The sequence below is a fragment of the Phascolarctos cinereus genome, unplaced genomic scaffold, assembly GCF_003287225.1.
Source record: "Phascolarctos cinereus isolate Bilbo 61053 unplaced genomic scaffold, phaCin_HiC Scaffold_8;HRSCAF=390, whole genome shotgun sequence".
Taxonomy (NCBI): Eukaryota; Metazoa; Chordata; class Mammalia; order Diprotodontia; family Phascolarctidae; genus Phascolarctos; species Phascolarctos cinereus.
This window is the reverse complement of record NW_027556291.1, coordinates 33,535,188-33,549,392: the sequence shown is the minus strand read 5'-3', so window position 1 is coordinate 33,549,392 and position 14,205 is coordinate 33,535,188.

Below are 14,205 nucleotides of genomic sequence, written 5' to 3'. Positions count from 1 at the left end.
TGTGAACAAGGATGGTGGCCGTGTGACTGGATGTGAGACATATCGTGGAGGGAGAATAGTCAAGATTCGGCAGCTGGACGAATTTGGGGGAGAGGGAGAGGGAGCAGCTGGCAAATAAGGCGGGGAATTTGCAAAGCTTGGCAAAAGCACAGGATGAGAATGGAGAGATAGCTGGAGGGCTACGCTGGTACCTAAGGAATGTAAGAGGTGAAACCACATCGTTGCATATATGATATTTTCACTTGTCAAACGTTTGGCCTTTGACATAGTCTCAGGCTCTAAGTTCTCCTGTTGGAGTAGAAAGAGGGCTCCATTTGGAGTCAAGAGATCTGGCTTTGAGTGATTGGGAGGTCTGCATCTCTCCCATGTGACCTTGGACAAGGCACATACTCTCTCTGGGCCTCATTTTCCTCATCTCTAAAATGCAGTGGTTGGACGAGATGATTTCTAAGGGCCTTTCTAATTTGATGGTCCCGTGACATGGTATAGGACCATTTTTAGTAACTTAATACCTTAGCACTATTCTAGTTGAAAGGAGTTAATAGAGCTTCCCAAAGGGCATACTCTTAGGAAGTAATTTACACACTGAGAAGATCTGGTGTAATAGATGTTAATTTCTTTTGCTTCTATTTTCAGCATCATTAGATATAGGACTTTTTTAAAGCCTCAAATTGTCAGCTGTGTTTTACTTTTGAAATAGACTGCTCAAAATATTCCTTTAAAAATCATAGCATGTAAATTATGGATTGCACATTATACTCCATACTTTCTGAGAATCTCTCATCTAATTGATTTTAGAGAGAGTTAATCTGCACCCAGCACTGTACCAGTGAGATAAGATGTCAGTATTTGAACCAAATGACTGAAGAAATTTTTGTTATCGAACTATTTACATCTGATTCCTTAGGGAATTATTAATTATCTGTTTTGAGCTTTATGGGCGGCATTTAAAAATAGAAAAGGTACTTAATTGACAACTTTCTATTCCTACTCTATACTGTTCCCATAGTTCTTTCTGTATAGTATTCCCAGTATGATTAAAATGATTGAGGAGCTTATTCTCAAATGATTGACAGTTCAGGTAAGCCACTTTTTATATAGAGCTATAGGGGGCAAAAACACCTTGCAGCTGAACTGGGTGCAATTTCCATTAATCTGGCCTGCCTCATCAGTATGGGTTACTCACTGTTCTAAAGTGACGGTGATGTGGAGGTGAACACTTAGGAATGTCCAAAAGATAGGAGAGAATTAGGCCAGGGGCCTTGAAAGAGCTTGGAAAATAACCCATGAAAGAAGCAACCAACCATTGAAAGAGTCTGAGTTACACCGGTGTGACCTCTACTTATCTGGAAAATTCAAGGGCTTTCTGACCTCATCATCATTTTAATGGGAGCCTTTGCATAAAGCTGAAATCCTCATGAAAACTTTGTCTCCCAGAGTAGCAAAGGAGAAGGAAGGTCTCTCTTTCAAAATGTGTTCATTATTGAATGCGCAGAAAAATTGTGATTTTTTCTTCTAAGAGCAAGAAAGTCATGACAGAGTACTATGCAACTGAAATGTTTTTCTGCCTAACCTGAGAAGAAAGAACACAGTAGCTCAGAAGACAAAGGAGTTGGGGAAATGATTTGACAGTTGCAGCCAATAAAAATTAGTAGCTTGATAATGAAACTACTTTCCTTTGAGTCATGTTCAAAGTTCGTCAGAGAGGGAATGTACTATCTTGACCACCATCGAGTCCAATGAGGCTGCTCTGAAATGCTGATAGGCCTATGAACACTCCTACCAAAGTTCAGGCACCTTCCCCATCTCCTGCAGAAATAGACAGTAGGCGCAGAAATAATGACTGCTCCCATCATAGTATGGTGTAACTAGACCATCATTGATGGGAACAATCAACTGAAAATCATGGTTTTAGTGGATTGGGAAGGATTCTGTTGCTTAGCACACGCAGCCTACTGCTGATTATCCTCAGGTGCCACTTACAGTTATAAATTGTGAATTACTTTGAATTTATTTTGAAAATTGCTTGTATTTACTTATTCATATATATGTTGTTTTTCCCCAATGGAATGTAAAGTTTTTGAGGGTAGGAACTTTTTTGTTTATACCTGTGTCCCCAGTGCCTAAAACAATGCCTAGTATCTAGCTGACACCTAATTCTTGTTGAGCTGAATTGAAGATGTGCTCCCTTAAAGAAATGTTTCTTCTTCTAAAACAGAGGTTCTAAACTGGTACCCCCAAATTTTTTCCAAATATTTTGATAACATATTTCAATATAATTTGTTTCCTTTTGATACTGTGTATTTTACTTTACATATTTATAAACATGTTTCTGAGAAGAGGTCCATAGCCCTCATCACTCAAAAAAGATTAAAGCCTGGTCTAAAATAAAATAGAATCATCATATTTAAAGCACTTGGCTGATTTGAGCCTATCTCCTCTCCTTTAAGGTGGGAATCTTGATATCTGCCTTACAGGGCTGTTGGGAAGATCAGATGAGATGATATATTACACTGCTTTGCAAAACATAAAAGCGCTATGTAATAAAGGTCAGTAGTTGATTTCCCTTGTAAAGTTATATATAGTACACAAATTTAGAGCTGAAAGGGACCTTGGAGGCCATAGAGTCCAACCTGCTTCTTTTGTAGGGAGAAAATGGAGGCCCCAGGAAGTTGTTACTCAAAGTCACAGTGGTAGTAAGTAGCAGAGGTAACATTTGAACTCAGGTCTTTCTATTCCCTAGAGAATGTTCTTGCTACTGTGCCATGCTGCTCTAAGAGTTTCAGCCATCAGCCAATTTCCAGGCCTTTAAAAATGCCCCTTGAAATTCCACATGACTCTCCATTTTCAGTTAGACTTTGAACTCTTGTGATTGAACCAACATTCTACAGCCATGCCAGCATTCTTTTTTAAATAAGTTTTCAGATCAAACCTTTGAGTTCAGGGACTGTGTGATTTACTCTTCGACTCAGATGATGGTGATGAAATGGCTTTGATAATGAGGTGCTGGAAGGAGAGAAATGGAGGTATATTTATTGCTTTGTCCTGAAGGAAAGCTGATGGTATTCTTCAACTGTAATATTTTATTTTTCTCTAAAAAGGAACTGGGAATATAGGATCATGTTCAATATTATTCCCTTACCTCTGTTTTATTTTTTGCTGTGTACAAAACATAACTCCTGGTATTCAATTTAATTCAGTAACTATGTATTGAGTGCCTACCGTGCCTACAAGACCCTGTTTTATTTTGTGATGCCAGTCTAACAGTTTTCTATGTGTTGGCATATGGTGATTGGAAGCATTTGCTTTGGTTTGTCACCAAAGGTTGTATTAATGACAGTAGGACAAATAGCTGACATAAATATAGGACCAGGTGCATTGACTGAGGCAAAATTTTTATTATTATATTATTTTCCTTTGAAATAAACATTTCCATCCCATTTCTATTTTCTTTGCTCTATTGATTTTTAAAAACACGCTTTGAAAAAAAGAAAATTACAAATTTTTTTTTAATGTGCTTCAGTCAATTGACACAGCTTGGTCCTTTGAGGGATTCTTAAATTCTTGTTCTTCTGGTACAAACTATATTGCATCATTGTATCTTCACAGCAACCTTATGAGATAAGTGTCACTGTTATTCCCATTTTCCAAATGAGGAAATTGAGGCTAAAGTGCTTTGCAAACCTAAGAGCCCAAGATAATAATGTCAGGTATATGCACTTCACCTTGAATCCTAGGTTTAAAGGTGGAAGAGACCTTAGAGGCCACCTAGCCCAGCCTCCTTATTTTTAAAGAGGAGGAAACTGAGGCCTAGAGAAGTTAAGTGAGTTGCTCAAAGTCACACAGCTAGTAATGTTCTGACTCGGGATTCAGACCGAGGTCTTCTTGACTTTCTGTCCTACGTCAGGCCATGCTGTATCATGCATTTTTGGCATGCAAAAGGCCAGAAGTAAATGTGGCAATTGGACAAACATTCCATCATGTCAGTGATTTGCCAGCAGGCTGATGAATGAAGGGCTTTTTGGTCTGTTTTTGATGAATGCAATGTGTCCCGAATCCTGTTGATAACTCGGAACACCTTGATCTATGGCCATCAATGGGCATGATAGGTTAGTTCTCAGTTCTCATTTGGAAAATTTGCAGAATCTTACATTTGGTCAGAAAGATCACCTAGAAAGGAAAGAAGACAATCCTTTTCCCTGTTTTTCTTTGAATCCTGAAATGCTTGTTTGTTGGTTGTTGTTAAGTTCACTATAAAACAAAAAAGGAAGGTAGAGGGCAAAGGTAAAATACATCTATCTATAGATTTTGGCACATCGTGAATTTATAATGAAATCGAGCTACTTGGTGTTTGGTGCTGGAAAGGACTCCAGAACTCATGTAGCCCAACTTCCTCCTTTTACACATGGGGAAACTGTGGCCCCCAAAGGCTACATGTATTTTTCAATATAGTAAGGAGAAGACCAGGATTAGAATGCTGGTCTGGCCCTAAAACTGTTCAATGGAAATGTCTCTGAGATTCTCTGAGAATTCGTTTGTGGAACAAATTGTATATTGCTGAAATATACTTGACATTTCCCAAGATGTTGTTACTACTGATAACTACCATGTGGGAAAAATATAGTCCCTGATGTTTGCTACTGACACTTTTAGCATTGGAACAACCTAATTTGGAGCAACTTAGTCACTCCCAGAAGGTTCCCAGAATTTGTGAATGGATCTGAGAGAGGTCACTAATACTGATGTTATTTTATTAACATATATTTTCATGGAAAAGTTAACTATGCAGTAGGAAAAAAAAGTATTGGCCTGGAAGTCAGGAGACTTTGGTTTTAGACTAGGCTTTGCCACTTTGGTTTCTTCCTCTAAAAAGGTGTTGGGAGTCATGTTGGACCCCAATGGGCAGTTGGCCTGCCTGCTCTGACATTCCGTGGTCACAACATTCTAGGCAGTTGCCTAGTTGCTAGTATTAAACAAGCAGGTGTCCGTTGAAATGTGAAAATCCTCTGGGAAGAGTAACTTATTTTTTTTATCTGTGGTATTTTAAGTTTTTGGCATATTGTTACCATAGCTCCCACTGGAAATAACAAATTGGTCTTACATTTATTAGCAATCACTTAATAATGTCTGGGTCATATGATTGGACCTTGCCAATTCTACTCTCTCTCTGGGTTTCAACTTCCTCTATAAAATAAAGGGCTTAAATTGGTTCAGGGACATCCACATTTTTTCTAGTCACGGGCCATGTGAATCAGAAGTCCATATGAGAGCAAACTATACAGACTATAATAATAATAGCTGTAATAATACATAACAATATGATATGATATAATATAATATAATGTAATATAATATAATATAATATAATATAATATAATATAATATAATATAATATAATATAATATAATATAATATAATATAATATAATATAATATAATATAATATATCTGTGATAGTTATTGTTATATGATAGATGACTTTGAGGTTTGCAAAGTACTTTAAAAATATTATCTCGTTTGATCCTCACAACAACCCTAAAGTGTAAGACTTTTTATTATCCCCTTTTTACTAGTGAGGAAATTAATTGACTTTCCCAAGGTCACACAATATCTGAGATGGGATTTGAACTCAGGTCTCCTGATTCCAGTTCCATTGCTCTATGTATTACACCACTTAGGTGCCCTAAGACTTTTACCATTACTTCTTGATCTGAGTTGGCCAGCTTGGCCAGGCAATCAGTGCAAGGTGGACAGGGGAAGCCCACCATCCCATTATTTGGGTGTGGATATGACCTAATTAGGTAAAAGTTACTCACCATGTTAGGTTGGCCCCCATTCTCAGACAGGCAAGCCACATTCAACCCACAGGAAGCCTGGGCACAGTGATGCTCTCTAACATTGTGTGATTCGAGGTATGCTAGCTCCTGGTAGACTCATAAAACTTACCCCAGATTGATCACTCAGGTAATAGGTGGCAGAGCTGTAACTGGAGACCAGGCTCTCTGAGCCCAAAGCCAGCATCGATGACATTACCATTCTTGGACACTTGTTCTCGAGGCTGTGCAGAGTTATTGAATGGGCGAGAATGGAGACATTTTCCTCTTTTCTCTGGGTAATTGTACAAACTGCTAGGCAGAAAACCTTGCTTCCTAAGCATTCTCTTTAAACTTCACAAACTCTTACTGCAGAATAGAGTCTCCCTGCAGGCCCTATGGGAGATTTGACAGGTTTCAACGACTAAAGTTATTTTTCTGCAATTTCAGTTCCCCTTCCCCCTCCCCCCACCCACATGAGATTAAAATGTGCATTTGCAAAAAAAAAAAAAAGGGGGGGGAGACTGAGGGAGTGTGGGTGGGCACAGATGTGGGAATAAGGGTGGGAGTAGCTAGCCCTCATCTTTTAAAAAGCCGGATGCCTTAGAATGTTACTTGGCAATGCAGGTGGGGTCAAGGAGCTTCTAATGGAATCATTCATTCCCCTAGGGTTGTGATGAAATAGCCTGAGCTCCAGGACAAAGGGAGTTAGCTTCTTAATTCCCAGCAGGGTAGTCGCTTTGAGCTGGCTGGGCTGATTTCATCCAGAAATCATATGACCCTTTTCATCTAGCATTTTCCTGGGCCCATTATCTTACCTGTGTATTTTAAAGCCCACATCAGGTTAAAGAACTGTGCTCTGAAAAACAGAATTTTAATGCGTGAAAGTTAATAGTTTTCCTTTTTTTAAAGAGGGACAGATATAAAAAGAAATGAAAACCATTGAAATACTTAAAACATCCCCCTGAAATGATAAGGTAAGAGATTATCTGATTGCTAAGAAGTGGTTTGCTTTTTCCCTGCTTATATTCAGCTGACATCTTCCTCCCTGGGACTGTGTCCCTTTACCCTTAATTAACCTTTAATTAAATACCCTCTTTACCCTTAAATGCCCTTAATTAATACCTTTAATTTACCCTTAATTCTGTGGTCTAGTTGAGTGATTCTAACGCTTTCCCCTCTCCTTCCCCTCCACTACCAAAAGCACAGAATTTCAAAGCAAGGAGGAGGGGCCTTCCTCCAAGGCCAGCTGACCCCATTCTTACCTGTGAAGGAATTCCTTCTACGACAACCGAAGAAGTGGTCAGCCAGCCTTTACTTGGGAAACTCCACTTCTGAGCAGTGTGCATTGCTAAGCAAGATTTCCTAGTGTCAGTGCCTATATCCACCAGTGTGTAACTTTCACCTACAGTGGCTTGCTCCTAATTCTGCCTTCAGGAGCCAAACTGAGCAAGGTAAATTCTCCTTCCATGTGACAGTTCCCTCATCTCCAATAAGACAGTTCTCAACACTTCTCCCATCTTCTCTTCCCCAGTCTAACTAGGCCAAGTTTCTTCAGTGGATTGAAGTAGAGCAAGTAGTCTATGGATGGGCCAGTCCCTCCTTCCTCCAATGATTGTGGTCCCCTGAGGGAAGGCAAATTAGAGAGCTGGAGAGGGAAATGATTGCTCCAGCTGGTAGCAGCTTGGGGTGACATGAGCTGTCTCCCTGGGTTGCTTCTGAGAAATCCTTTTAGACTTAAGTGCAGCTAATCAGGGAGAATTTGTGGTGTATTCTAAACCATGGAACCAGAGGGGCATTTAGGAGAAAGGATGTTGAGATGTGCAAGTCACCATGTATGAGCCTGGACTTGGTGACTGGGGCAGAGTTGTGAAGTTCAACTTCCTAGGCAAGTCTGACTGTGTACAGGCCATACCTGGCACTGGGCTGGAACATTCAGGTACAACTGACTCCCGCTGCCAGTAGAAAGAGTGGGGGAGCAGGGGTCCTCAGCTCAATCCCCCAGCTTTCTGACTTGATGTGTTGAAACCCATTAGACCATGGTCCCCTTGAGACAAGAGACTGGGCTGTCTTTTGCCTTTATTTGTATCCCCAGGACTTCACACAATGCCTGACATATAGTAGTGCTTAATACATGTTGACTGACTGACTGACTGAAGGTCATTTTCTCTCTTTGGGCCTCATTCTCCTAATCTGTAAAAAGTGGAAGCTGGGGCAAGTTCTAGGTTTGAATTCAGCTCCCTCAAATTATTTTTCATTAAGAGCATTTGGAGGCAGTATAAGTATGTTAGAATGCTGGATTTTTTTTTTGAGTCGAAAGACCTAGGGTTCAAATCCCAGCCAGTTACCACCTGTTGGTCAAGTCACTCTAGGCTTGTTTCCTAATCCATACAGATGAATGGTTTAGATGAGATGATTTTAGTTAGGGTCCCTTCTACCTGCCAATCTAGTTTCAAGTTCTAATGCTTTCATATTGACTTTTAGGAATAGTTTAAATTTTCACTAATCTAAGAAATGCCCAGCTTCTGACTCCACTGCTACCCCCCACCCCCCAATAAATAAAATTGCAGAGACTCTCATAGCCATTATACCATTGGTTGCTTTTATTGCATAATTTGCACGAGGAGGCATATGGTGTATAGATAGACTAAGATGATGGCATTACAGAGCCTTTTCATTTCCTGGTCAAAGCCATGCCTTGAGGTTGGTGGAACTTCCTTCTCCTTCATGCCATCTTGGAACCTGGTGTACAGGGACTCCTTTGTGGCTCCCAAATCACAGCCATTCTCCCTTGTTTTGGTATATGCGGCAGAGAAGTAGAGAGTCTGGGAGCACCCACTTGGGATGGATGGATCGGGCCTTGGGATGTGCTGACTTGGATGAGTGTGGATGCCAAGGTAAATATAAGTGGAGGCTTCTTCAGCAACCATAGTGAGAGTGGGGTCCTGCTGCCCAATGTGGTTCTCTAGAAGCTCTTGGAGAGCTGTTACGGTCTCATATCCCTCAGATATGACTGTCCAGAGCCTGTCAAAATAGCCCACCAGCAGGGCCAAGATCAACTGATAGACTACTGCTCTGATGATAACCTTATAGGCCATCTGGTGGGCAATGGTAAGGCTACAGTAGGCCCCCTGGATTGCACTGACACAGCCATGTCTAGCTCATATCTCAGGTTACTGAGCAGCCTGAGGGTACTTCTCTGGGCCAAGTTGAACAGGGAGCAAAGAATACCAAGGGAGCAGGTCCTCCTGACACATAGGGTCCAACTGCTTCACCAGAAGCTTTTGGGATAGCATACAGATCAGCTCCCTGCCTGCAGTCTTCTATGCCACAGGATGTAGAAAAAGCCCACCATGACAGTGAGGAAGTGGGAAGCCAGGTAAGTCACAGTAAGGGTGAGGCATAGGAATAAGATGTAGAGTTTAGTCCAGAGTATCTGGAACAAGCAGCAGATGAGGATTACTAAATGTGAGTCAGGTGACATCCCTCCCAGGGGTTGGGCTTCCTAGTGCTACTTTTACCCTCTTGGGTGGTAGAGGGAAAATGAGGGCTCCTGGGCCTCTCAGTGCCCAAGATTTAGTTTCTGGTGTCTACAGCTGGGCTCAGGCTACCAACATGATCATGCTACTCAGTCAGTCTGAGCCACCAGACCTCTCAGGGCCCTAGGTAACCCCAACAACCTGTGACATTGCAGAAACCCTGGGAGTTACATCATCTGGAATAAAATGCCCATATTCAGAGAATGGGGGTTTTTTTAGGCACTTTTTTTAAAAGGCACATTATCAATGTTGATCATACATGGCATTTTCCAAATATTAATTATGCAAATTTGTACAAGTCACATCACCTCACTCAACCTTAGTTTCCTCTTCTGTAAAGTGAGGGGGAGGGATGAATGATCATAGCAGCTGACATTAATAAAACACTTTACATAATTATCTCATTTGATGTTTACTGTCTTGCCTGGTAGGTACTATTACTATACACATTTTCAGATGAAGAAACCAAGACTTAGTAGCTGTATGACCTGCATGTGGTCATACAGCTTGTAAATATCAGAATGAAATTTGAACCCAGGTCTCTGGCTTTGAGAGCTTGCCTTCTATCCTGTGCAAAAGTCTAGCACACATCATTAAAGAAATGATTGAGGACCATTTAGAAAGTCAAAGCAGACACTCAAAGTCAGAGTGTCTTTATCAAGAACACAGTGACGTCAGATTAATCTCATTTCCTGTTTTTTGCCTGGTAGATGTGGCCACGCCTAGATTTCAGTATGGCCTTTGACAAAATCTCTCATGCTACTCTTGTGGACAAAATTGAGAGAGATGGGCTAAGTAATAGTACACTTGAGAAGATTAAAAATTGTTTGAATGACCAAACTCTTTGAATTTGGTTCAAAGTCACTTTGGAGACAGGTCTGTAATGGAGTACTTTAGGGATATGTAATTCATTTTTGTACTGTTGAAAATCAATGATTTGGATAAAGCAATAGAAGCATGCTTATCAAACTTGCCAGTAAGATGAAACTGGGAGGAATCAAGTATAAAATGCTCTGTTTGGAATTTCAAGTTCTTCACAATACTATCTCTTCCTGCCTTTGCATTCTTCTTTCATTTTATTCCCCTCCACAGCCTATGATCCAACTCCATGGGCCTTTTTGCTTCTCCTTTCATATGATATCCTGTCTCCTGAATCCATGTCTTTGCACATGCCTAGAATGCTTTCCCTTCTCATCTCTGGCCCCTGGCTTTCATGGACTCCCTCAAGACTTCAGATCTTGCCTTCTACAAGGGGCCCTTCTTGGTCCACACCACTGCTAGTGCTGACCCTCTGAAATTACCAGCCATTTACACTGTATACAGTGTGTCCCAAAAGCCTTAGTGCAGTTGTGAGCTTTTAAAGCTTAAAAGCGGCATTTAGACTTTTGGGATTTCCTGTATATCTTGTGTGTACATGGTTCTTTGCATGTTGACTCCCTCATTAGGATGTCAGCTCCATGAATGCAGGGATCATACTTCTTTTCCTTGTGCGATATTTGTATATTCAGTGCTTAGCTCAGTGCCTGGCACATCGTAAGCACTTAATACATGCTTATTGATCTATTGATAGTGAAAATGTTGGATGACATCTATGGGAGCCAAAAAGATTGTGTCAGTCTAGAAAAATGGGTCCAATTGAATAAATGGGAATAAATGCAATGTTCTAAACTTGTTTTGCCATGTCTCTCCCATCCTGTGCTTGTGAGACTGAGTTTGAGGTACTTGGTGAGAAGCCCAGATCAAACATCCCTTAAGATTTGAAGCTCTGGGGAGAGGGAGGGGAGGCTGGAGATCTAGTTATGGAAATCAAATACTTGGAGGCCATAGTTGAAGCCAGGAGGATGGGTTGGTTCACAGAAAAAAGGAGACAAGAAGGCCCAGAAAAGAGTGTTGGGGAACACCCATATTTAAGGAGGACAAACATGAGGAGCTGGAAAAAGAGGCTTTCAGTCCCAGCTGATGCTACTGGTGGTAATTCAAGTAGCGTGGCCCAAGTACTGTATCCCATGAGAAACAAGGGAAAGAACCCTGAGCCAGGATACCTGCATTCTAGTCTGAGATCTGTGATATCATCTTGCTCTGTGACCTTGGACAAGTTCCTCCCTGTCGCTGGGCCTCCACTTCCTTATGTCTAAAATAAGGGATTTAGACTCAGTGATCTTTAAGGACCCTTCCGATTCTAGCATTCTGTAATTCAGTATAATAAAATGTGTTGACTTTCTGAAATCCTGGATTGCTACCACCCCTCCTATCAGTCCAGACACAACTGGTCAGTATGGTGTTAATTACCCCACAATGGTCTACGTTAAAGGCTTGAATGTTAATTTCTTTTAAACAGTCCTTCTGATAGGAGACATTTTGAAACCTCAGCAGTTCATAACAACCAGCCGTGGAGCTCCTGGTGCAGCACCTGGCTTGGAGCTGAAACCAATCGATAGCTAAATGTGACTGCAGCCAGATTACTAACCCAATCTTCTATTCTCCAAGGCCGGGTGGGAGGAGGGCAACCTTTAATACCCAGGATCCCACAGAACAAGGAGGAGAGCTTTAATACTGGTAAAAAGGAATCTGGTTAGAATGCAAGTCCTAATCCTGTTTGGTAGGGGGTTGTTGTCTTTGCTGAGTTTTGCTGTTGTTGTTTTAGTGTGTGTGTGTTGTGTGTGTGTGTGTTCAAACAGTAGGATTTTCTGATGCTTATTTCCTGAGCCTGTTCAAGTCTTAGCATTTTCTGTCGATAAGCAGCATTAGCTGATAGCCAGCAAAGCTCTTTCCTCTGGATACAATGGTATTAAGTGTATATAACTGTGTATTTTCCACAGGAGGAAACTGGAAGACATATGAAACTTAACTATTTTAAGTGGAAATCAGAATTGTGATTGGAATGGGGAGGAACCTTACAGGTCTTCCATCTAACCTTTCACCTAATCCAGAAATCCTCTCTAGCAACCCTGGGGATTAGGCATCTACCCTGTGTTTAAACACTTGTCCAGGATTGCTGATTATCGCCTGGGGCAGCCTATTCATTCTATTGTGGGGCAGCCCTCCTGGTCTGAAAGTTTTTAGACTTCTTTCCCTTTAAGTGCCTTCCATTGGTCTTCATTTCTGACCCCTCCTCCCCCAAGCAGTACAGAATAATTCTGCTCCCCCTTCCAAAGGATAAGCCTTCAAATATTTGAACACGGCTTTGCATCTCTCCCCTTTATCTCCCAATGCTTCATATCTCAAATACAGAAGAGGATTGTTCAATTAGCTGCAGAGTTTGAGATTCTTTATATAGCCTGGTTGATCTGGATTCAATTTCTTTTTGGACCTTAATACACGAGTGATTGTTAGCCCCTTGCTTTCATCGGACAATATATACCAGCCTTTTCAGCACAAACAAAATGCTGTCTGTGAATGAAGATGATGCTGCCATTTCATTACCAATGAAACATACCTTTTAGTTGATTTTTCCCAGAGTAGAAATGGATTTGCCCTGGTCTGTGAACCATGTTTGGCTATAAAAGCTATAAGCTTAGACTCATGGACATCATGTTCTAACGGAGGCTGGAGAGAGGGAGGAGCTACAGTGACTATTGCAGCATTCCTAACCTTTAATTATGTACAAAGACTCTGAAAAAGGAGGGGCATTAGTGAGAGTAGAACAGGTGAATTGGGGTGGCCCCAAAAGGACTAATAAATTACTTCCTGTCATATGCCCCCAACCCAATTATGTACATATAGCTAATTAGGAGACCTTAGTCTGCCCTCCATTGTCCTTGTCTTCAGCGTAAGAGCTTTCTAGATATTTGTATAACAATAAATCAGAGCTTTTTTGGGAAAATTCCATTTCATTATTGTGATCATAATTGCTACCATTGCTAACATCAGGGTAGTATCTAATGCAGTACCATAAGTATTTGTATACAGTATGATGACTGTTAGCCCAACATGAAAGGCCATGTAGCTGAACCACTGGAGTCTAGGAAGCATCGGGTGTGGCTGCTGTTCCAGGAGAATGTCCTGTCGCTTCTACCCACCACTATCTGGGCCTCATGGAGCCATCTTATTTGAGCAGAGAAAGACACAGTGCAAACATCAGGGTTACTTGTTTAAAACTGTCCCATTTTAGTTTAGCAGACTGACTGCAAAGAGAGAAGAAATGGGAGTTAGAAAGAAATATACTTTGTCACAGCAAGATGCTACAGCAAGATGCTACAGCGAGAGGAGAAAGGAATTCCCAGGTATGCTTCCCTCTCACATATGTGACTGTATTCTCCTAGGGTGCTGCACATTCCTTGGAGGAATGCTGGGAAGACATGTGCCATGGGAGTTTCCTTGTGGCAGCTGGTAAAGGATAACCTGGTAGCTCACTTAGTGAAGTCCTGTTATAGATAATACATAGTGTCCACCTGTCACCCAACTCTTACCTGTGGCTCCAAGGAGCTGTAGCATGTGTGGCAGCCATAGCCAGTAAAACCATCTTGGCAGATGGGCTAAACCAGGTTGAGAGTAACTAACAGGCCTCAAACCGACTGGTGAGTTAGGGGGTTGTCTACCCCAAGTATGGGAAGACTTTCCCCCTGAGGAATGGATAGATGAGAACAATTTGTTCCAACAGCCATGAAGGTGGCAGAAGCAGGTGCTGTGGAGGGCTTAGAGCTTGGTCAGACATCAAAGACACCAGGCCAGGGACAGTTATCTAGGCTTTTGTCTTGCCACTGGATTTCAGTGACTCTGGAAGAGAGAGTGAGGTTGATGACTTTGTATAGCTCTGCCTCTCTTCAATCCAGTTCACTCACAAGTCATTACCCTTGTGATGTTACTGATCCTCTTCAAAAAAGAAGGCTGAGCAGCAATAGTCCTAATTCTCTA